This window comes from Peromyscus leucopus, chromosome 9 (assembly GCF_004664715.2).
Source record: "Peromyscus leucopus breed LL Stock chromosome 9, UCI_PerLeu_2.1, whole genome shotgun sequence".
Taxonomy (NCBI): Eukaryota; Metazoa; Chordata; class Mammalia; order Rodentia; family Cricetidae; genus Peromyscus; species Peromyscus leucopus.
In genome coordinates this window covers 100,565,726-100,591,736 of record NC_051070.1, presented here as the reverse complement: position 1 = coordinate 100,591,736, position 26,011 = coordinate 100,565,726, and positions in this window count along the sequence as shown.

Sequence of the window (26,011 nt, the reverse complement as noted above, 5' to 3'; positions counted from 1 at the left end):
CTGTTTGGCTCTAAAATATTACCCAACATACTTCAGGTTTCAAACATCACAGAAGAATGCCTGCAGCTCAGCTGAGTTCAGCCACCAGCCACAGGTGTCAGGATCCACAGGACCTGATCAGCAAAAACCCAGTGCTCTGACCACAGGCTTTGTTTTTCTCTTTGTCAATTATTTTAGTGTCTACTGATGGCCATCTCTTGAAACTGATGGTCTAAGTCCTCTTCTTTCTTGTTGGTGGAAAGAAAGGAAAGGTCTTGCTTAGCTTGCATTTAGAGCCTGAATGAAACCTGCTCACACTAGATGAAATGAAATCTGAATGTGTGAAGACAGGTAACCTGGATTGTTAGGGGGGATTCTGGGTCAAGAAGCCAAGCTAGCACCCCAGTGGACCAGGCACTATTTCCTCTCTGTGCCTCTCCCTCTGGTCTCCCTTGGTCTGTTTGCCTGGAACATGGTAGTGAGCTTGAGCTGTTTGCAGGTTGATTTGAATTTTCATATTCTCATGAACTTACCAGTTCTCAGTCTCTGTGAGAGAACAGACTATCATGAAGCTCTAGTGGGATGGGAATAGCATGTGTAGGAAAACAGATGTCTGACTTTATCAGGCTTATTCGTGTGGGTGTCTGGGTGCACGTAATTGCACCTGTCAAAGAAACTTGAAAACTGCCTATTATGTGATGCACATACCTCAGAACAGTGACGATCAGCAAAGAATATTTGCTTTCCCAGAATGATAGTGGCAGCAACAATAACAGAAAACCAAGCTGCCACAGCACCAAATGGTTGTTAAGCTCTCCCCAGTTGCTGCAATTTCAGCACAGTGATTATGTATTTGTATAAAACTGAAGGAAGTTTTTGGCCGTGGCCAAATTCGAGAAACAGTTATGAATCCAGGATGTGTATGAGCAAAGAAGGATGACGTTTATCTTCCTTTGGCCCTTTTACTTTGCACTCAAAAGGAAAGTCTATGGTTTAAGCTGGGAAGGAGAGTAGACCAGACTCCTAGGGTCAGGGAAAGAGCTCATGTCACACACTAAGAGTTGCTATCCACAACCAAAGCCTGTATGTATGTGCCTAATGTAGACATATATTTGCATATTCACATGTGTGTTTAGGTGTGTACAACTGTGTTTAAGCCAGAAATCAACTTTGCTCTCCAACTAGTATTTTGAGACAGGACTTCTCATGAACTGGAGCTCACCAACTGTCTTAGTGTTCTACTGCTGTGACGAAACACCATGACCAAAGCAGCTTATTTAAAAAAATGTCTTATTGGAATTTTGCTTACATTTTCAGAGAGCTAGCTCATGATCATCATCAAAGCAGACAGGCATGGTGTTGGAGCAGTTGCTGAGATCTTACATCCTGGTAAACAGGCAGGAATTGGAAAGAGGGAGACTGTGCCTTAGTGACATACTTCCTTCAACAAAATTACACCTCCTAACCCATCCTAAATACCAACAAGGAACTACATATAAAATATATGAGTCTATAGGGTCCATTCTCATTCAAACCACCACACCACCTGACTGGAATGATGGGCCAGTGATCCCTCAGGACCCTCCCCATCTCTGCTCCCTCCCTCTTGTTCTGGAATTGCAGCCACATGCTGTCACAGGGGATTGCTTGGTGCTGGGGATCTTCACTTAAGTCCTTAGGCTTTCTCAGCAACGCTGGGGTATCTGTCCTTATTCCACAAATTTCTTTTATCTTCTTCCAAACAACTCTAGATAACAATGTCTTTCCTATTTAAATAATGCAAGGAATTAGGAACATAACAAAACGTTTTAGTGTGGCTGTGGGTGGCACGATACACAAACTCACAGGATATTCTTACAGTTACCTTTATTTTCTGTTTATTTTGTGCCTTAAATGCATGCCAGGGCATAAGCAAAGTTGTAGCAGGAATCTTAAAAGTTCTTATTAATAAAATCAAACCCGAGGCCAGTTATTGGGGTCCATGCTGGTAGATCAGAGAGACAGGACAAGCCACAGCTATCTCACCTCACCAGTTCCTCAGCTGGTCTTGTTTCCTCAGACTGGAAGCTTCTGAGTCCTCATCTGGAATGGGTCTCAGCTGAATTGCTGCTCAAAAGCCTGAAGCTTAACCAGCCACATGCTTAACCAGCCAAATGCTTAACCAGCCAAAACCTTCTAGTTTCTGGTTCTCACGCCTTATATATCTTTCTACTTTCTACCACCACTCCCTGGGATTAAAGGCTGGCTTTCTGGGATTAAAGGCGTGTCACCATGCTTGGCTGTTTCCAATGTGGCCTTGAACTCACAGAGATCCAGAGGGATTTCTATCTCTGGAATGCTAGGATTAAAGGTGTGAGTGCCACCATTTTCTAGCCTTTGTATCTAGTGGCTGTCTGTTCTCTGACCCCAGATAAATTTATTAGAATACACAATATTTTGGGGGACACAATACCCCCACACAAAGTAGCTCAGAAGAAATAAAGTTATTAACTTTTTCATTATTAAAAATATATTTCTCATTTTCCAGCATCCTCTCTCCTCCTCTTTGATGATTGTAAGTAATCCTTATTTTAATTTTCCAGGTCACCAAATATTTGTCCACTGCTCCTAAATTTTTTGATTATGAGCTTCCTGAGGTAGACTAGTATCTGAGTTTCCAGTATGCATATGATTTGGATACAGCCAAAGCTTCGTTATAGAAACACTATTCAATTTTAGTAATGTGTAAATGGACTGTGTCTGTAGAATTTGGCAGTACGTTCTGTAATAAAGTGAAAGCACCCGAAGGTGAGACCCCCAATTCTTGCCCTTGCTGGGGTGACAGAGATTGCATCACCAAATTACATTCCAGTCGGGGAGAGTTCAAGGCTAATTGATGGCCTTGGTTCTGCTAAGAGCTAGTTTGCTTTGAGAAGTAGTTTATATTAAATGGGAAGCCAAGAAAGGAGAGAGGAGCTGGGGACTCCTAGGGGAGGGTAGACAACTGATGAAGGGTTTCATGTTTCTGCTGTGTGTTAGTAGGTAGTAGATGTCTTCTTCCCCCACCTCAGCATGGAACAAAGCTTTAACACGGTGGCATTTCTACATCTGTTATGAATTTGGCTCTGTTTTAGAGTTCTTGAAATTGTTGTTGTTGTTGTGTGTGCATGTGTGTCTGAGTGTGTGCTTCTGTGTGTGGGGGTGTGTGTGTGCATGGTGAGTGTGTGTGTGGCACAACATGCATGTAGATTTCAGGAGTTGGTCTTCTTTTCTACCATGTGAGTTCTGGAGACCAAAATCAGGTCATCAGGCTTGGCAGCAAGCAGTTCTAACCACAGCACCATCTCACTGGCCTAACAATTTGATGCCCTTTATACTACTAATTCAACTGTACTTCTTTGCCTCCACTAGACAGGTTTATTTACAGCATCCTGAACATTAGTTTAAAATACTTTTTATTGATAAGTTACATTTTGAATGTGCAACTTGCCACTATGCAAGGTGTGGATTGTGATGTGTTGATACAGGATTCTGGAGCAGCTGAGCAGAGCTCATGAACACTTCACCTAATACTGAGTTGTGTGTTTGCTAAGAACACCAGGACTCTTCAGTCCTAGCATTCATCAAGCATTCTGTATATTGTTATCAACAATGTTCCCCCCCCCCCCCCGACAATTTTCAACAGATTTCTTGAACTTGTTTCTTCTACCTAATGAAAATTTTGACCAACATTCCTATAAGGTCCAAAAGGACAAATGGTTATCTGTGGTGCTTATTTGCATACCAAAACACATTGTAGTCTATAGGCTCACTCAGTGGTTTTTCTCAATTCTGCTCACCAACCTCCTACCCTGAACTTTTCCACTTCATGAGTTTCCCTTCCCCCAGCTTCTCATTCCTATAAAACCCTGTCATTTTGGCCATGTGTACTCTTGGCTTTTAATTCCCTTTCTTGGCCTTCTTTGCTCTCTCTCTTCCCTTCCTTTCTGGCTCTCTCTCTCTCTCTCCTCTCATGGTTCAGATCACTCTACTGGCCATGGTTAGTCTCCTACTTTCTCTTTCTTCTCTGGACTCTTTCAGATGTCTCTGGCTGCACTATCCCTCATATCTGTTATAAAAGTCTTCTCCTCAACAACACTGTGAAGCAATCATGTCTCCACATTATACAACTCACTCAGTACTCCCACTCCCAGCCCTGGGAACCACTATTATGCTTAAAATGGTCAACAAAATTATGAGTTCACAGTTTTTAAATTCCACATAAAACTAAAACTATGTGGATGATGTCAGTGCCTGGCTTATTTAGTTCATGTAACAGATTATGTTCTAGGTCCACTGCTGTGAACTATAATATTTAAGTTTTGAATACTGGGAAGATTCCTTTATGTTTACAGATTGGATTTTATTTATTCAGACATTAGTTGATGGCTACTAAATTTGATTCTACATCTTGACTCTTTTGAATAATGCTGCAATGAACATGGAAGCCTCAACTTCTTTTTGATGTTTTGATATTATTTATTATCTGTGTACTGTATGCCCAGCAGAAGGAATGCTGTTTCATGAGGTATTGATATTCTGTAAGTTCTTAGAGGACTGTCCATAATGTGTTCCATGGTGGCTACATTAATTTACATCCTTATGTTCTCACTGACATTGATTCTCTTTCAACATTTTAATAACAACCATTTACCAGATATGAGGTGATTCATCATTGTAGTTTTAGGTTCCATTTTCTTGATGACTGCTAATTTGACAAGACACTAATTGAGCATTTTGTAACATACCTCTTAGATATGAATATATCTCCTTTTGATAAATGTCTGTTCAAGTCCTTTGCTTACTTGTTAATCAGATAATTTGTTGACCTGTATGTGTTTCTTATATATTTTCAATATTAACCTCTTTTCAGATGTATATATTGCACTATTTTTTCTCATTATGTATGTATTTTTATCTCATTGATTCTTTCCCTTGGTGAGCAGAATATTTTCAGTTTGATGTATGCTTGTCTATTTTTGCTTTTCTTGTCAGTGACTTTAAATTCATGTCTTAAAAATCATTTGAGCATAGCTAACTGTAGAATGGCAACTTCTAAAAATCAGCAAAACTTCTCAATAAAGTATTGAGTTCCCTGGTCATTACAATAAAGAAGGATGATGGTTACTTAAAGTTATGCAGTTCTCCAAGGAGAATTGTGAGCTCACTTCTACAAAAATAAGAAGTTTGATTGAAATTAATCCTTCTGTTGAGGGAACCTGTTGAGGAGTAGTGAAAACTGTGGTACTATAGTTGAGAGCTGTTGGGAATAGAAAGGCAGTAATGTTGAGCCAGCTCCCCAATATAGGAGTGATGGGATAAAGGAGTAGGTCAATGAATATATTTTAAACTAAAAAGCAACTATTAATCTCAAATACTTTGCATTGGTATGGATTTTTGTATATTGCTACAAATATAAGCTTATTTTTGTTATACTGTATATATGTTTCTATTCTTATTTAAGGTATTGTGCCTATGCACCTCATTTAAGAGTGTAAAGTAAATTTCTAGTCCTTGAAATCTATTTAGGATAATAAAGAAATACAGATTCATAGTTAGTCATTTATAGCAATCAAACTTATAGTCATGCTAGGTATGTTTTCAAAATCAAACAGAGATATTTTTATATAGATAGATGGTCTTCAAACACTTTAAAGACCTACAGAATATGGAATTTTAAATGTTTTAACAACATAAGGCTTTTCATGACAGTGAGACATGTCAGCTCCTGGCAGCTCAAATTTACTTCAAAAAATGATGATTGTCATTGAAGAACCTCCATATGGAGTTTGCTTTCAATATAGCAAAGCTGCACATTTGGGCAAGAAACTGCCCTTACCTCGACTGCTGACAGTGTGCTGTCTAAATTGGACAAGCAGGACACAAAAGAAGGCAACTGCTGAACTTGGCCAAGACAAGGTAGGACAAGCCTTCAAAAACTTCCTGCTTCACAAAAAAGTCTGTCAAATATTATAGGTCTGTAGGCCAAAGATGGATGCACCAATGTTGCAGAGGAACTTTGGATGAACGTCCAGGCATCCAGATGTTTCTGTCATTTCTATAGTTATGGAAGTTGCTTGCTTTATACTTCCTGTTTACTTAGGTAATATTATATCCTTCTTGGTCTCTGATGGAGTTGAAGATGAGATAGTTATAGTTATAGTTTTCCTTGTTATGAAATTCAAGAAAGAAATTCACACACAAAAGAGGTATAAAGTGTATAAGGTTGAGAGACACAAAGGCTTAAATTGTTTATCTAAGAAAATGTTTTGAGGTCTAAAATGATAGTTTTAGGATGGTAATGCACATGATGATAAAAAATGGTTTAGGGATAAAACTCTAAATTCATCAAGATAAGATAAACAATAGAGCTTTTTCTCCAAATATGCCAAATACAAATGGAATGGGCATTGTGAATATAATTCTTTCCTGATAATTGTTCTAATTGCATAAAATTTTACTATGTTAGAGTTAAAACCTTCCCTTTTTTTGCTTTTCAAGTCTGGCCACAAACTTACTGCCCCTGCCTCCTGCGTGCTGGGATTAGAAGTATGTGCCACTATGTCTGGCTAAAACCTTTCCTTTCTATTTAGACAAAAGAGGGAAATGTTGTAAAATATTTGTATACTATGTGAAAATGCATTGCTGTGATTGATGTGATAAAATGCTGAATGGCCAATTGCTTGGCAGGAGATAAAGGTGGGACTTCTGAGCAGAGAGAGATCTATGGGAGGAAGAAGGCAGAGCTGCCAGCCAGATGCGAAGGAAGCAGCATGGGCAGTACAGAAAGATGAGGTAATGAGCCACACAACAGAACATAGGTAAAAATAAATGGGTTAATTTAAGTTATAAGAGCTTGGAGGAACAAACCCAAACTAAAGCCGAGCTTTCACAGTTAATAAATCTCCATGTCATCATTTGCAGGCTGGCAGTCCCAAAGAGAAAGTACTATTACAACCCAGGGCCAGTGAAATTGTGGATATTAGAGGAGAATCTAGAACTACCACTGTACTAAACCAGCATAATCTGTACCTACATTCTAAACTTTTGTCTTTATACCCACATATAAGTGTAGCCATCACCCCCTCAACAAGGAAGTTTTTCTTTGCAGCAGATGTAGACCATTACAGAATAGCACAACTTAAGGAAATGTAGAGTTGGGGAGCCCAGTCCCAGTAAATACATCTCCAAACACTCCTGTATCTAAGTCTCAGGGAACATTGCAGAAAAGGAGTTAAAAATACTGTAAGAGCCAGAGGATCAGGGAGTTCTATCTGAGACTGTCTCCTAGGAATGTAAGAAGATACACACAAAGAATCTTACAAACATGTCTTTCAAAATATGAGCTGAACAAGAACAAAAACAATGAACATGCAGAAGTCGATGGGGAAAATCCCAAGAGGCCTGGACACTACACAAAGGACTACACACAAATAAGGAATGTTGAGAGAGGGAGAACTAGTTCTCTTCATGAGAAAGCTCACCAATTGGTTTCTCATACCAAGTGGTCAGAAGTGAAAACATGCATAGAAGTAACATTATACAAATTGAACATGTTAGTTTTAGAAATATATATATGTGCATATATATGAACATATATGCATGTAACAATAATAATGAAAAACGAGGTCATGATTTAGAGGGAGGAAAGGGAAGGGGGGAATGGTGTGATTATATTATCTCAAAAATAAAATAAAGACATCATCTAAAATACTGAAGAACCTATTGGTTTCAGGCATGGTGAGGTGGTGCATGCCTATAATCTCGGTGTTTAGAACCCTGAAGCAGAGTATTGTGAGTTTGAGGGCGGCCTCTGCTACATACTGAGAACTTGTATAAAGAAATAATATCTATTACTACTCCCTATTGATGAATTGATAAACTCGTTGTTTGGATGATGTCCTATAATGAGTTATAAAATTACTTGTCTGAACAAAAGATTACTTAAATATGGACAGTATGTTGAGTGAAGGCCACAGGAGCCAGTGAGATGGTTCAGCAGGTAAAAGCACTATCCATGCAAGTCTGACCACCTGAGTTGTTCCTAAGACTTATGTAAAAAGCCAGATATACTGGTGCATATCTATAATTTCAATGCTTCTATTGGGAGAAAAGGGATGAGGGCAGGAGGATTGAGTGGAAATCTGCAACCAAATAACCAATATTACTCAGTACAGAGAGACTCCAATTCAAAACAAAAGAAGAAAGCAAATACTCAAAAATTTGCCATCTGATCTCCACAAGTACACTGAAATGTGTGTGTACACACTCACACAGATTATATGTAAACACCCCATACTCCCCTTCATGAATGAAATTGGAAAGTAATTATGAATTGATAGTAATGTACACTTTAAGAGCATGCACTGGGAGTGGTTGGAGAGATGGCTCAGCAGTGAAGAGTACTTGATGCTCTTTCAGAAGACTGAGTTTGGCTCCCAACATACACATTGTAGGTGGGGCATCTATCTTTGGCCCATTGGCCTAGTATATCTGACAGACTTTTCTGAGAAGCAGGGAATTTTGTAGGACTGTCCTACATTGTCTTGGCAAAGTTTTGTAGTCACTTTATTTTGTGTTCTGGTGATCCAGTTTGGATATTCTGTCAGCAATTGAGGCAAGGGCAGTTTTTTGCCCAAATGGGTAGCAGCTTTTGCCATAAAGAAAGCAAACTCCATAGAGAGGTTATTCAATGCCCATCATCATCTTTTGAAGTACATTGGTGCTGTCAGGAGCAGACATGTCTCATTGTCATGAAAAGTTTTAGGTTATTAAACATATTAAATTCCATATCCTATAGGTTTTTGAAGTGTTTGTGTATGACCTGGAAAACATACCTAACATGACCATAAGTTTGACTATTATAGATGACTAACTAATAATCTATATTTCTTAATTATTCATTACATTTTTAAATGAGCTGCATAAACACAATACCCCAAACAAGAGTAGAAACATACATACTATATAGCAAAAATAACTTTAAATTTGTATCAATAAACCAAAATGCATACCATTATAAAATATTTTTAGATTAATATTTGTTTTTAGATTAAAGTAGACTCAATAATCTATCCTTTTATCCTATCATTTCTATAATCCCTCTTTTTCTTTTCAGAACAATATCTCTGAATCTAATCTCCTTTGTTCAGCTTTTTGTTTTTTTACCATGTCCAATAACACCTTGTAACTAACCCCCCCTTAAATGAAAACAAACATTTATAACCAGTATTTTAGGAATATTGGGCATCATTTTCTAGACTATTCCCTGCTGTCTGGAGGCACTGGTATCTTTGGGGGAACCTTGAGAAAATTGGAATAATAGTGAAGTCCTGGCTGGAGTAGTCCATGAGATGAACCATCTCAGCCAGCAGCTTTGAGGCTGTTTTGGATGTAGAATTTTGAGGAGACTGTAACAGAGGCATTTTGAAATGCTGGATTGCCTGAGTCATCCATTTTCATTGATGTTTGATCTCCTTGTTCTGAAAATACATAATCCTTTAAAGGTTAATCTATATTACAAGTATGGAGTATGTAGCATGCACAGTAAGTTGAAGATGATTTTTTCATTAAATGTTTAAACAGGTAAAAATATATGTTATGTGTCTTGTAGTTCTTCTAGGTTTGTCTTTCTTGTCTGTAGCCAGGATTCGAGGAGTATTCCCTAATCACACCTGATTTTCCTTTACTCAGAATGAATCCACAGCTTCTCATTTCCTGTGAAAATAAAAGCATAATCTTTCCCCCAAAGCAACACACATTTTGACTTAAATTTTGAAGTCAAGATATTTTTTAAATACATAGATTGGTTGAATAAAGCAGCTTTTATAATCCAGTGTCTCTTAGCAGCCAAAAAAAATGTTAAAGACAATACAATAACATATAGGATCCATACTCTCTGTGCATTTTCCATCTTTACATGACTTTTTTCTTTTATATTACTTTACTCCCTTTTTAAGGACTTTACTTCATTATTTTAAAACTATATATTTATTTTAATGACTGTCTATATCCTTATTCTTTTCTCTCCCAAGTCTTTGTATATTTTTTAACACCCTGTAGCCTGTTTAGAGGCTTTTTCCATCTGAATCTGTCTTTAATGTATATCTTTAATCTTTTTCTGACCACATGAGATTTTAAACTGCTAAGTGGCTTGGCTAGGACCTCCACTTCTGTTTTGGTGGCTGGCTCTGCCTCTCTTGGTTCCCTGAGAGCCAAGCTTCATGGAGGCGGTATAGGGCCAGGGGCCACATTTACTGCCCCAGCTCTGGAAAGTTCCTGGGTCCTGCTGCGACCAAGCAGTGCACGGCCCACTGCTCATAAACCCCATTTAAGTGTTCAGTAGCAGGGCCTCTTATAAGAGCTGTTCTCACTAGCAGGTAGCACAAAGAAAAGGAAGTTGTCTCTTAAAGGAGCTGTGCTGTGTTTGCCATTAGTATAGAGCCTATCCAACCAAAGGAGGTTATCAGGAAACCACATTTGGCTCTGCTTTTGTGTTCTTAGAAATCTTTTTTTTTTTTTTTTTTTTTTTTTTTTAGTTTTCTCAGATCTTATGTGGATGTAGGTGCCAGGTATATGGGCACCATTTGTAGGTGGAGTTTCCTGTGTCCCAGGAGTTGCTCCCAAATATAAGCACACAGAAACTTATTATTAGTTACAAAAGCTCAGCTGATAGCTCAGGCTTGTTACAAGCTAACTCTTGCATTTTAAATTAACCTATATTTCTTTTTTATTTTTTTAAAATTTTTTACATGCCAACCACAGTTCCTCCTCCCACCTCAAATCCTACCCACCCCCTCCTTCCTCCCCAACCCACCCCTCACCCACTCCTCTAAAAGGGTAAGGGGAGTCAACAAAGCCTGGTACATTAAGTTAAAGCAGGACCAAGCCCCTCCCTGCTTTATCAAGCCTGAGCAAGGCATCCCGTCATAGGGAATGTAACCCATATTTCTTATCTACCCTCTGCCACATGGTGGTACCTCCTTTTAACACTGCACATTGATCTTGTTTATCTTTGCATCTGCTTGAGAATCCTCAGACTCCACCCTTCTTCTTCCCAGCATTCTTTCTGCCTCAAAAATCCTGCCTAGCTATTGGCCAATCAGCTTTTTATGAATAATGAGAGCAACACATTTTCACAGTCTACAGAAGGATTATTCCACAGCAACATATCAGCTGTAACTCCAGCTGTAGTGGAGCTTACTGTCCTCTGGTTTCCATAGGCATTTATACTCACATGCACACAACCAACATACAAATGCAAACACATGCATATAATTGAAATGTAAGTTATACTTTAAAATAAAAGATTGTGTTTCTGTGGTAATTGACAATTAAAAATATTTCCTTTGAGTAGTAGAGGCAACCATATGGGAAAGATCCAGTTTCTTCTTGTACCTCCTCTTTTGGTATTGCATTGTTGATTTGAAACATTTGTAAAAGATTTATATCTTTTGCATCTTTACACAAAGGAAAGCATTATTATGTACTGTCTCTTTCTGGCTGCATTTGCATAAGTAATGGGCTGTGTACTAGCAAGTGACACTGTGTTTCCTCCAGGGCTCTTGAGGTCTTTTCTATACTTTCCCTTTCCCTTAGGATGGATGGATGCCCAAGCAGATACAGCATCAGTACCATAAAAACTTCAAATTTTCCTTGCTGAGAACTTGGTGGTAGTAAAAGTAACCATGTACTGCTTGAGCCTGAACCTATTTATCCGTGTTCTTAAATACAAAAATCATGTTATCTATGGCATGGTTCTACTAGGAATGAAAACTTCATGTTGAAGGAAAATTCATCCAAACTATCCTTTTCTGACTTTGCCTATGAGGACCACCACTCGGGCAAAGCACCATTGTATCTATTGGTCTAAGTTGATATTTCTCTGAGTAGAAATTGATTTTTAGGTTCTCCCTAGCAGGCTTAATTTGGTAACCCATTGTCTTCAGGGAGAAGATGTTGATAGTGGATTCATGATACTCATGAATGTTTCATCTGATTAGGTACACTTAGGGACAAGCAAGTTATAGGATGATATAGAAAATAAAAATAAGGAATGTTAACTTAGGAGCAAAGCTTATTCTGTATTCAGGTTAATTTAATTCTGAGAGAACAAAGTTGAAGCAAGATACACATGTTATAAGAAGGGCATACCATTTTCAGAGGGTTTGAAAACTTATTTATTTCTTCATTCATTCAACATTCAATACTGGTGGCTTAGGGATGGAGGAAGTATTGAATCTTGCTGTGTTGTTGCACAAATAAAAAGAAAGCAGCTAGAGTTTGATTTTCAAGAATAAAAGACCATGAAATTGCTTGGGGCTTTGCCTGTTATAAATCCAGTATAAAACATAGGCTCTATCCTTGGACATAGTCTACACAGTTTAAAATTAGGATGTTAGGAATGCAAGGAACTAAAAATTATGTTTGGCGGGTGGGCAGATATAGTTTGTACAAGCAATATTAGACATAGTGGTTGAATGTTAATGGGAAAAAGAGAAGTTTCAGAGATTTCCTGGGAGTTATAATATATCATCACTGTAAAATTGTGTTGATTTAGTTTGTTACTCATGAAGAGCATGTGTCAATTTGTGACAATAGAAAAAATGTTTTCTAAGCAATGGAAATCATAGGGCTACAACTGTTATTATGTGGTAGTTTGTGGAAGTCTTAGCTATCATCAGTTGCTTTCTGCCTGTCTATGTATGCTCTTCCTTATCACAGGCACTGAAACACATTGCTTATGTTGCATTTCCTCTTAGACTTGGAGCATTTTCATGATTTTCTTGGCTGATTGTCTTGGAAAGAGTGGTGTCATTTTTTTTTTTTTCAAGATGAGGCCATAAAAAGCTGTATGACTTCTTCCTGGGTCTCTTATAGTACTTGATTTAGAGCCATTTTTTTTTCACCCTACAATCCAAGTGCTATGTGATGAGAAGTCTAAGCATCACACCAGGACTATATATGGATCCTGTGGTTAACAGTGCTTTGAGCCCCCAGAAAAGACAAGCAACGTACCAACATTTGCTCTGTGAGCAGGACACTTCCTCATGTAACCAGAGCCATCTTCTGTCTGAAGTCTCCTTACTTCTATCTGAAGTGAGAGGTGCTAACTGAGCCAGTAAACCGACCAAACCTCGAGAGAGAAAAATAATAAGATGCTGCTAAAAGGCATGAGCTTGGGGTGTATTTTTAAAAACCAAGCAGCAAATCACAAGAGAACTCTTAATGTGTTTACACAAATATCTGTCAATTCGCAGTAGGTGGACTCTAGACAATTAGAGTGAGTGAATATATACTAGAGATACACAAAACCGAACAAACAAAAACTTACTGTTGTTCCTTTCTGTCCCTCCTGCCCTCCCTGTTTCCCCAGGTAACACTCTGTTCTGTGGGAGGCAGCAATGAATTCAGACCTGGTAATTTTATACTTTATACTTCTAATATTCTCACATAATGATAGGATTTGTTTTGAAGACTATAAGCGGCTTCAGCCATCGTGTTTTGTGCACTGTTTATTTAATGCCGGTATTTTGGCATTCTAAAATCCTCTGCAGTTTCAATTAATTTAAAAAGACACACATCAGATATTCCGGGGTGGGTAGTCCATGTTTATGGGTGTTAAGGGACACTCTTAGTTACTGAGACATACCAAGAAGATGATCGGGAAAAGGTATATATATAAAAAAAATCCCACATTGCCAGGAAGATTCCAAAAACTAAAAGAGGAGGGAAAAGAAGAGGCAGACAGACTCCTCTTATATTTGAAGAATTATATGGGCATTTCAAACAGAATTTTTAAAATAATGTTTACAGAATTTTCCTTACTCTGTGTAGACAGATGACTGAATAGATGATGATTCAAATTTTGTTTTATAGAGTGACGGGATATTCGTTCTTATCTCTAATACCATTGGCTGTCCTCTAGACTTATACTGTCTCCTGGATGTAGCATGATGTGTTATTAGAAAAGAGAAAATGTCAGTTCATTAACTGCTTGCTGTGGGGATCACACAAATATATGGCTGTATCTCTTCGGGTAATATTCTGGCATAAAGTTCTGTGGGGAACTGTTACTGGGTTTTCAGGCATCCTACTTCCTATTTGTTTTTCCATAAGGTCAATTAAGAAACAATTAAAAGTATTAGATAAAACAAGAAAACCTCCTGATAGTGAGTTGTTCTTTCTAAGGATACTTCTGTTCTTCTGATCTCCTCAGGAGTAAGGGGGTGAGGGTGGGAGATCTCGGAGAAGCACCTGCACGTACCAGCCTCTAGGGGGAGCTCAAGACTTTCTCTTTTGTGCCCTTACCCAGCTTCCCTCTCTGCACCAAAAGTTCTTCAGTAGCTCTTGGACTTTTCACAGCAGCATTTGTCCCACTGACACCGTGTTACTGACTAGCACTAGTGTGTTCACAGTTTGGCTCATCAAAAGACATGATTACTTTCAAAGGCAAGATGGGGCTATTTAAGTATCCCGCACGAGGCACATTCTTCCTTGTATCTAAAAATCTTACTGTGCATATATGTATGTGTGTGAAAACAGTTGGCACTCCATAACCACCGTTCTACATCTGGGGAGTCAGTCAACTGTGGGTGGAACATATTTGGAAACAGAACGTTGTGTTTTTATTGGAATGTATGCAGGCATTTTTGGCCATTACTTCTTAAATAATACTTAAACAAATATTGGCACGGTACCCTAGGTCCATTAAGTATTATATGGATGAATCCGGAGACAATTTATAGTACAAGGGATGATATGTGTGGAATCTGGAAATTCCATGCCATTATATAAAAGGGATTTGAAAACTTGTGGGTTTTGTTATCTTGAGATCATGCTTGAACAATCCCCTGTGAACATAAAGTGGAGGCTTCAGGTCCACACATGCTTACCTCTAGAGTTGTACGTATCTCGTATCTTTAACAAGTATGCATGCATATGTGTATCTACATATTTGTGTGCCTGTACGTAATATAAACTTTCAGAAAGATTGTTTCTCCTCTATAATTTAAAAGTGATGTTTACTACCAATTAAACTTCAGCTGGAAAATAACTTATTTTTTGTAAGAGGCCATTGAAAGAATTAGAGTCATGCTTGGTTGGCGCTGAATAATTCAATGATTCGTGCATTCTCATAGCAGTTGTTGTCTGATCCACAAATAGTTTTAAAAATTATATGGTCTGATGGATTTTGTTTTCATTCATGGCAAATAACAGAGTACTGTGTTTCTTTACTTATTTTGAAATATTTCAGCACCACAACCAAAGCCATTATAAAATAACTGAAGTTAGAATTACAGTAAAAGTCCAAAACATTGGTGATTTTTTGGAGAAACTTGGTTATTATGTATACATGTATACGAATTTTTGCAGGTTTATATTTCAGAAGCTAGACCCAAGAGTCTTTAAGAAAGTTAGGAAGAGTTTTATCAGAGATTGGATTCTTGGATAGTCATTAGCCCTTTGCTGGGCAGAGGCACCAAACTAAAATATTAGAAGTTTGGAATAAAGATTTTTCATATGTGATATTGGAAACTGTCAAACTTCAAATTTTCCATGGAATTATCTGAATTAAGGAGATGATCATAGAACTAATATTTTCATTTAAAACTACAAGCACTATATTTTTTAAAATGTGGTTCTGATAGTATGTATGGCTAAAGTTGAGGGGTTTTTAAATTGAAAATTTAATGCATGAATATTATGCATTTTGATCAAATCTACTCACTTATGAATCCCTATAGTTTCCCCTCAACCTCTTTACAACCATTCCCTTGCAGATTTATCTGCTTTTTAAAAAACTGACTTCACCTAGTAAGCATGAATATATGACTCACTGAAGCATGGGTAGACTGAGAGGAGGCCCTAATAGGAGCCACATCCCTGAAGAAAACTGATTCTCTTCCTCCCAGCAGACACCAATGGCAAAAGATCCTGTTCTAGGAGGGATATCATGAGCCTCTCCCCCATCCATCCTGTGACTTTTGACTGGCATGTTCATGTACCTGTCCTATATATATAGCACCAACACAATTATATCTGTTAAATATTGCTTTCCTGCAGAAATTTCCTCCTCTTGCTCTTACAGTCTCTCTGTTACCCCCCTGTTATGTGATGACATAGGGCCTATGTCATAGGCAGTTATAGATTTTTTTTGGTCCAGTTGATGCTACCAGGGATGAGTTCCATCTTATCTTGTGGGACTCTTAAATCCCATCAGAATGTTGTTTTTTACTCCCATAATATTTGTTCCATTATTGCACTAACAGGTATATCTTTCAAGGCCAGTCATTATATATCTTGCAGATCTTATACCTGGGAAAGACTAACAAACATTATCTTATTAAATATGTAAAAGCCTTACACATAGTGATAATTATTGAGGTACAATGAGAAACCAAAGCTCAAAGGAGTTAGGAAAACTATTTTTGATGGTAAATTTGAACCATCAGGATTTGAATTTAGGGTTTTAGACTCAGAAGTCAATGCTTTGTCATTACTATACTAAATATTTACTAGCAACCAAACATTTATAATGATGTGTTTTGATTCTTTGAAATGCTCAAAATAAAACTCAAACGGTTTCATCTATTTCTGTACAAGTTATACAAATCATCTCAGTGAATATCTATTTAATGTTTACATCAATCTTTTTGTAAGAAAGACAACAAATGGATAGGAACATATGCTGATTATGGGATAGAATGGAAATCTTCACACGAAGTAATGAAATTCTTTGCTTTCTATGCAGTAGACTCTCTACATCTTATTGGTGTTGGCAATGGTGCTTCTTGTTTGATGTTGTTGATATTCTTGACACTTGACATTTCCACTATGATTCCATTTGATTGGCATAATGAGAATTTGTGTCAGAATCCCAGGATTTTAGCAGCATGTTCCAGTACTGGCTTCACCTTTGAAGACTCATGGAATTTCTTTCTTCTCTTTCACTAAGTATTATATTAAAACATATCAAAATCCTTTTACTTGAAACATACAGAAACATATTACACATTAAGAAGAAGTTGAAAGTATGTAGCCATGTCAGACTGGAAGGGAATTTTTCTAGTATTAGAAAAGAGAGTGTTAGTTAGCCCAGATATAACTGTGGTTGAAGGTGCTATCACACCATTTGAGTGAGTAAAGGGAGAGCCTTTGGGTACTTGGGAGAAATGATGATGGCTGTTAACTTACAACAGTGGTTCTTAGTAGATTTTGTCCTCCAGGTGTGGTTACTTAGCAATATCTGAAGTTGTCTGTGCATTTGTGGGTGTGTTAATGATGAGGAAATGAATTCATCAAGAATCATATTAGCTGAAAGGAAGCCATCTAGAACAAGAATTGTCTGTCATCAGCATTCACATTGAGAACATTTGTCTAGAAACTTTAAGCCCATAGGGACAGAATTTTGTAAAGAAGGGACTGCAGACCCCCTCAAAGAAATAGTAATCTCATAAGTATTATACATCAATGGAAGGTGGAACTGAAAACAATAAACATCACAGGTTTTGTCATGGAAGTGTTTGCCTGGAAGGAATGGATAGGGGTGGCAGATGGGAGGTGGGGGAGGGAACAGGAGGAGAGGAGTGAGGAAAACTGGTCAATATGCAACATAAATGAAAAAACTTTACAAAAAAGCTCTAAGCAACCTCTCAGTGTGTGTTCACATTTACCAACTGTATATCCTGGACTTTAAATGGTCAGAAATAAGAACATCACTTGTGGCAAGTGATATCCTTGGGTTTTATTGCAGAAAAGAAAAAAAAAACACATATTTCTCTGGCAGAAAAATTCCTTCATCACTTCATCTTCATAGAAGGAAATGAAAATCAGACAGAGATCATCTCACAATAAAAGTAAAAGTTAAGTAATGCTCCAAAAAGGAGACTTAGGAAAATCAATTAACAGTAATATTAAAGTCAGAAACACTTAGAATAATAAAATAATTAAAATAGAAATGCAAACCAATTAAATTTAATACTTCTAAAGTACTTTAAAAGTAATTTAAACCCTATGAAAATGCAGACTCTATAACAATGATTAAGTGGATCTCCAAAAAGAAACAAATCAACATCAAAAGTACAAATGAAGAATCTCATCAACATTTTAAAGAGCAAATTCAATACACATGAGGAAGGACTAGTAAGTGAAAGTAAACACATGCACAATTAGTCACAAGACAGCACAATGGGGACAAGGCAGGAGCATTAGAAAACACTAGAGCTTAAAAAACCCAAGGTTTAGAACAAAAGTCCGATGCTAATCTAATGGGAAGTTTTGAAACAAAGATTAGTAAATGCAGTGGAAGTGGTACACACAGGAGAGAGTATTCCTTGTTAATGTGGATTAGAATAAGTCTGCCAAAACAAAACTCCTTGTTAAATACAGCTATAAATTTAAGTTATTAGCAGAAAAAATTATTTCTAAAATACTGAAGGAGTTAGTAGGTAATATGTTGGCATGAAGTTCCAATTAGAACTCTAGGAGGAAGGGATCTGGAAAAGTAAGCTGGTTGCTTGTTCAATCCATTAGACACTAGTTATCTGAAAGAAATTGCTGAGAGTCTGAGAGGTAAGAACTTTTTAATAATTGAGGCTGGGTGTCCATTATCTGAAATCTGTGGGGTCAGAAATATCCCAAGTGTTAGACTATTTACATAGCTATCTTGGAGACGAAACTAAATTTAAATGTGATACCCATTGGTGTTTCTTTCATACAGACTTTAACACAGCTTGAAGGTAACTTCATGTATTACTTATACTATTTCTGCATTTTGGTTTCAACTAGTCATACAACACCAGGGGTAGAATTTTTCACCTATAGTGCCCTTCTCAGTGTTCAGCTTTTGTCCAGAATTTAATGTTCTAAAAATGTATTATTATTGGTGAAATTATTAAGGCCACTCCACATAGTTAAAAGGGAGGTTTATTTAGTGGCATGACTTACAAATGAAGGGATAGGTAGGTTGCAGGGTCTGGGGGTCTGGGGAAGGTGTGTTGCAGTCCGGCAGTGTTCTCTGGAGAACTCTTCTAGGTCTACCTCCACTGTCCAGGGTCCAGGAACCAAGAGAGGCAGTGCATCCAGATCTCAGGTCTTTAGGGTCCTCTCTTGGCCCTGCCTTATAGGCATGACAGTTACTGAAGCCTCAATGGGGGTTGGAACTTCCAGATTATAGCTGGAATGGCTACCCACTACATATTATATTTATTATTATTGGTTTATGTTTATTTAAGGTATATGTTTTCACTTATCCTTTCCATGTTTTATGGCAGTGTTGTCCTACCTTTTATTACATAAATAATAAATTATATATATATATGATATATGGATATATAACATACATGTTACAATTGCAATGCTATGTGATTGTTATAAACATTTTTATTTAATAATCTTTTAAAGAGACCTGAGTAATAAGAACATTGTGTGCTATATGTAATCATATATAGAGTTTATATGAGCTAAAACTATACATTTTAAAAACTATTTTCAATGGTTTCAATAGTTCCATCACATAGGGATAATCATGCTCATTACCCACAGCTGGCTTTATCCTTAGGCAGACTTCTGCTGTATTGCACAGGATAGGTCAAGTTCTGGAATTCCTGAAATCAAGACATCGTCTTGCCTGAGCATCAGGAGGAGGAACCATACATGTACGCTACTGAGATGGGCTAGTTATATGTTCTTCACTTTCCAGGTATGGTTCCAGTTACACTCAGTTTCCTCTAGTTATCTCACGACATCTTAGTTGTATTTATTGGTTCTTTGTTCTTAAATTCCTTAAGCTTTTTTTCCTACTCATCTATTTAATCATCAGTCCCACTCAATATACTAGCTTTTTCCCCTTTTATTGAACATAGATTATTTTCTCTGAATGAAGTAAGCAAGGTGCATATGAGCTCACAGGGACTTAAGCAACAGGTACAGGGCCTACATGGCCTATACCTATATGGCCTACCCATATATATTACAGCTATTAGCTTGGTGATTTTATGGGACTCCTAACTGTGAGAACAAATGGGTCTCCTCTGACTCTTGTTCCTGCTCTTGGGACTCTTTTCCACATAATGAGTTGCCATGTCCAACTTTGATTTGATAGATTTTGTTTCATCTTATTGTATTTGTCCTGTTCTGTTGTTATCTCTTAGAATCCTGTTCTTTTCTAATAAGAGACAGAAAGGGGGTGGATCCTGTGGAGAGAGTTGTGGAGGAACTGAGAGGAGTAGAGGGAAAGGAAACTATAATCAGGATAAATTGCATCAGAAAAGAATCAATGTACTTTTTAATTGCAATTTTAATTTTTTTCAATTATAATATGATTACAGAAAATTCTCCCTTCCCTTTCCTCACTCTAAACTCTCCCATGTACCCCTCCCCACTTCTTTCCAAGTCCATGACCTCTTTTTTCATTAATTGTTATTTTATGCATATATGTTATGTGTATAACATATATCCCTAAATGTAACCTGTTCAGTCCATATAATGTTACTTGTATGTATGTTTTTAGGGCTGACTGTTTGGAATTGGACAACTGTTTGGTGTGCTTTACCCCCAACCCCTGACTCCCACTTCCAACTTTACTCAGTCCCCTATAGTCCTTTGTTTAGTGTTGAGGCCTCATGGGCATTTCTCCATTGACTTTGGCATGTCCATTGGTGTTGTCCTTGTTCATCTCATGTTTGGGCAACCATGTTGGCAAGGCTTTATGGGTATAGCTTCTGACATTACTAGGTAACACAATCTCAGCAAACTTCTCTGGCTTTCACAGTCTACCTGCTCCTCTTCTACAATGTTTCTTGAGCCTTAGGTGCCCCCATAAATGTGTATTTTTATTGGTTGTGGTTTTCAGTAGTGATTGCTATATTTTTCAAAGAGAAATTTCCTTTATGAGGAGTGAAGAGAAAACTGTGGATATAAGGACAAATGTTTATAGACTGTTGTTAGGAGTTATACTTTTTTGTAATTTTAATCTCCTCCAGTTTCCTTCTGGGTTTTGCTTTGCCTTATTTCATGTGTATATAAAATACTTGAACATGTAGGATATCACTATAGCAAGATATTTGCATCCTTGTAGGCTGAGTCTGACAATTGTCTTCAGTTTGGTGTCAGTTTCAACTAAGAATTTTTTACATGAGTTGCATTTGTTGGTAATCTTTCATTAAAAATCATAAATTTTATCTTGTTGAATGTAAGATCTATTGCTTGAATTTATATAAATCCTTGTCAGTTTTATTCTGGGATGCTATTAAGTTATTTTTAACATAGATTGATTTCTTTGTGTTTTGATTACATGAGTTTTTAGACCTGTCCAGAACTGTACTCATCCTGGGGCTAAGACTTATATGTTTCACTGATTAGAGGCTTTCTCATCTGCATAATAAAGAAATTCTTCATTTTCAACCCTATGTGAATCCTGGACATAAAACTTATATTTTCTCCTTTTCATTCTAGTCATTTTCATTGAGTGTGTTGATCAATATTGGTATAAATACAGTGGAAAGACTCTCTCTGAGCACAGGATGTGTTAGGGCTTTTGACTTGGAAGCTCTAACCTCATTGGTGTCCTTGAAATGTCAGCAGTGCCTCTGCAGCTCTGCAAGAGATGACTCAGTGGTTAAGAACACATGTGCTCTTACAGACCCTTTTAGGTTTCCAGCACCCATGACAGACAGGTCACAACAATCTGTAGCCCCAGCTCAAGGGAGATCCAAAGTCCCTGGTCTCCAAGGACACTTGTACTCATATACACATCCTCCCACACACACATAATTAAAATGAAGTCAATACTTAAAAATTCTTTCATGGAGAAACTACTGTGTTCTTTAGTCTACCTAGGGCAAAACAAAAAGTACTATTTGTAATATTTAAGGATCCACTGGAAATTAATGCCTAGTATAGAGGGAAGGAAGTCTGGGATCAAGTCAGTGTTTATTAACAGGTAAAATCAGTACAGTACACTCATGACACAACAAAGCTGCTGCCACACTGACTGATTTAGCTGTTGTTGCCTTTGTTCCAAGGGAAATGGGAACAAAATTGCCAGCCACACTTCTCAGTGACTCACTGCCAGCTCCACACCATCCCATGCAAGAAAGAGCTTCCCCACTTCTTAACAGGTCACATCTCTCCAGGAAAGACTACACCTATTGGGCCAAGCTTCTCCTTACAACTGTTTAGTCAATAATTCCCATAACATTTCTCCCTTTTTATCTAATTAAGAAGGAAGGTTCTAATCCTAACATAATAAAACTCTATAATAAAAAACTATTATCAAGTATTGTACAGAAGAAAGGAAGGGTAGTGAAATTACACATAACAAGAACAATTATCAAGTAAGAAACACATTCTAGATGTACAGAACATAGGTAATAGACAAATATATAGAGATTACTCTAATAGTCCTTTTCTGGAGATTCTAAATTTGGTGTCTAATATGCTTTTAGATAAGATTAGGGATGATTGTAACTATAACTAGCTAGTCTTCAATTCCATCAAAGACCTGAGAAGGAAAATAATATTACCAGAGTAAGCAGGAAGTACAAGCAAGTGACTTCTGAAAAATATAAGAAATGACGGAAATAGCTAGGTGCCTGGACAGTAACCCAAGGTTTCTCTGTGACATTGGGATATTCAACTTTTGCCTTAGAGGCCTAGAATATCTAACAGACCTTTTTAAGAAGCAGGAAAATTTGAAGGACTGTCCTACCATGTCTTGGCAAAGTTTGGCAGTCTTTTTTTTGTGTGTGTGTCCTGCTTGTCCAGATTGGACAGTGTACTTACTGTCAGCAGATGAGGCAAAAGCAGTTTCTTGCCCAGTAGACCACTTTTGCCAAAAAGAAAACAATGTCCATATGGAGTATCTTTAGTGCCCATCATCCTTTCAGGAGTAGATAGGTGCTGCCAGTAGCAGACTTGTCTCATGTCAAATAATTTTAAGTTATTAAAAGTTTAAATGACCTATTCTGTATATCTTTGAAATGTTTGAACAATACATATCTATTCAGAATGTATCTCTGCACACCTAGAAAAACCTAACGAACATGACTATAAGTTTGACAAATATGGGTGACTATTAACATGTAATTCTTATTAGCCTATATAGCTTTAAGGACTAAAGCTTCATATTATATAAATAAACAAGCTGTAGAGCTTATGCAAAAACAGAAACAGATGTATAGTATAAAAACCTTGAAATTGTGACAATATACAAATTATCTTAAATGAAAATAGAAATGTATATACAATATGACAAAAATAACCTTAAATTGTATCAATATGCAAAAATATTTCAAGCAGAAGTAGAAACACATATACAGTATATCAAGAATAGCTTTACATTTGTATCAATATAAAAAATGTCTCAAACAGAAGTAGGAATTTAAATACAATATAACAAAAATAATTTTTGAATATGTATCCATATACAAAGGTATCCTAAACAGAATAGAAACAGCCTAGCCCATTTCTAAGCCTCTACTAACCCCAACAAAATGCTGATGTTAGAGTGTCTGGTCCTTTAGACCACATAAAGTTTAAAGGAGAAGGGATGCTGTGTATTTCTGGAAGTCAGATTACTGGGTTCTAGAAACAACATAATATACATTGAATCATCATATTGTCTTCTACAGTGGCTGGAGCATTGCTGTTTAGGTGCCAGTGTTCTCATTTCTCCATGTCCTTGCCAAAAATTACCAACATTCAAATTATCTGATTTAACCATTGTGCTGGGAGTAGCCTCTTGTTTAAATTGGAATAGTATTTCTATTTGTGTGTGTGTGTGTGTGTGTGTGTGTGTGTGTGTGTATTTGTTGTTCTTTGCACATAACAATTGATGGCTTTTTTAGAAAATCAGTTCTAGAATATTTTTCATTATTTTTTGAAGACATTTTTTCCCTTTGTTAAATCTAATTTTACTTCTTTTGGCGACTTTAAAAATATCTTGCATGTTTCTGAATTTTTCTTTCACAATTTCTGTTCAATTATCCCTTGGTCCTACTCTTTAGTCTTTTCCTGAGATCAATATTCCTTCCACACAACCCTCTTGCCAACTGTTCATACTATTTAAGCCACTGTTTTTTTTTTTTATTTCATTTGTTTCAAACCTCTGTTTTTTATTTCTATAATTTTACTTGATTATTTTGAACATATTCCTGTTCTAGTTTTTTTTTCTTTGGTTTTTTTTTTTTTTTTTTTTTTGTGCTTTGTGACAGTTTGAGTGAGAAATAGCCCCCTAGGCTTGTATATTTGAATACTTGGTCACCACTCAGTAACAATGTTTGGGGGGAGTTAAAGAACCTTCAGGAGATCGAAACCTTGCTGAAGAAAGTATTTCACCAGGGGGCAGGCTTTGAGACTATGTAACTACTCTCCATTTCTCTCTGCTTCCTGTGTGGATAAAATGTGACCACCATCTTCCTGCTCTGTAGCTAGAGTTTTTCTGCCTGCCCACAGTCAGGACAAATCTTTATCACTTGCCAGTCCCACAGCCGCTCAGACCCAACCAAGTAAATACAGAGACTTATTTTGCTTACAAACTGTATGGCTGTGGCAGGCTTCTTGCTAACTGTTCTTATAGCTTAAATTAACCCATTTCCACAAATCTATACCCTGTCACGCGGCTCGTGGCTTACCGGTATCTTTACATGCTTCTTATCCTGGCAGCAGCTGGCAATCTCTTTCTGCCTTCCTGATCTTTTATTTCTCCTCTCTGTTAGTCCCGCCTATACTTCCTGACTAGCCACAGCCAATCAGGTTTTATTTATTGACCAATCAAAGCAACACATTTGCCATACAGACCATCCTCCAGCACAGCCAAGTGCAAACCATCTCAGACACCTGCACTCAGGCCTGTGGTCCTAATCATCCTCTATGCGGACCTGCTGGGTAAAGCCACGAGGAACCCGAGAACAGGCTCCCACAGGACATACAGAACATCCCACAGCACTGCTCTGCTGTCATGCTCTGCTTTCCCATGATAGACTATATCACTGAGGAACTGTAATTCAGAATAATCTTTCTGCCTTCCATTCTTAGTTACATATTGTATCCCAGCAACAGAAAAGTAACTAATACATTCTTGTTTTTTGCAATTAAGTTTCTTTTTTCTTCTTTTGCTTTAGTTCTTAACACATTTGTGTTGATTTGAGATAGCTAGTTGATGTAAAATTTTCTGCTTCATAGGCTTCACTTTCCTATATTGGTTGCAATTTATGACTCTTGTTTTGTTTGATACAGGGTCTCTCTATGTAGCTCTGGCTTGCTATATAGACCAGGATGACCTCAAACTCAAAGAGATCAACTTGCTCCTACTTCCTTCAGTGCAGGGATTAAAATGAGTTCTACCACGTTCAGCACTAATGACTCTCTTACACAGATTGTTTTCATATCATTTGTTATAGTTGGTTAAATGTCACCTTGGGTTGGTATGGTTGACATCCAAGTGCCTTCAGTTGTATAGAGAATTCTGAGGAATGGAAAATTACCATCTGTTAAGATTCATTCCTAGGTTTGATAATGGGCATTTCTTATGCTAATTGATTAACTTTGATTCAGATACCTGATTCATATTGTAAATTTAGTCAGCAACTTCACCACTAGTATAGACTAAGTTTCTACATTTTTGCTGGGTCACTATCAACACTCAAGTTGATGGCAAACTTATTTGTTTCTTTCTATTCATATAATATTTCCTGTTTATAACCTTTGATTGGTTGCCTAAATTTATGTAAAAAAGTAACTTTCAATTTTCTGTTTCTTTCACCTGAGGCATTATGAAAGGGTAGTGGAAATCACATCTATCCTTTTAAATCCATTATCTGGTTTAATGTTTCTTATTTCAGAACACTTTTTTGACTTTGAGTACTCTCCATGAAAGGATAACAAAACACTCAAGAATGTTTTTAGTCATCAAAGAGACATATCAAATTAAATTGAGTATTGCTGTGTTAAGATATAACTGAACTACACATTAAGGTGAACCTGAGCCTATTAAAACTATGGCTTCTAATAA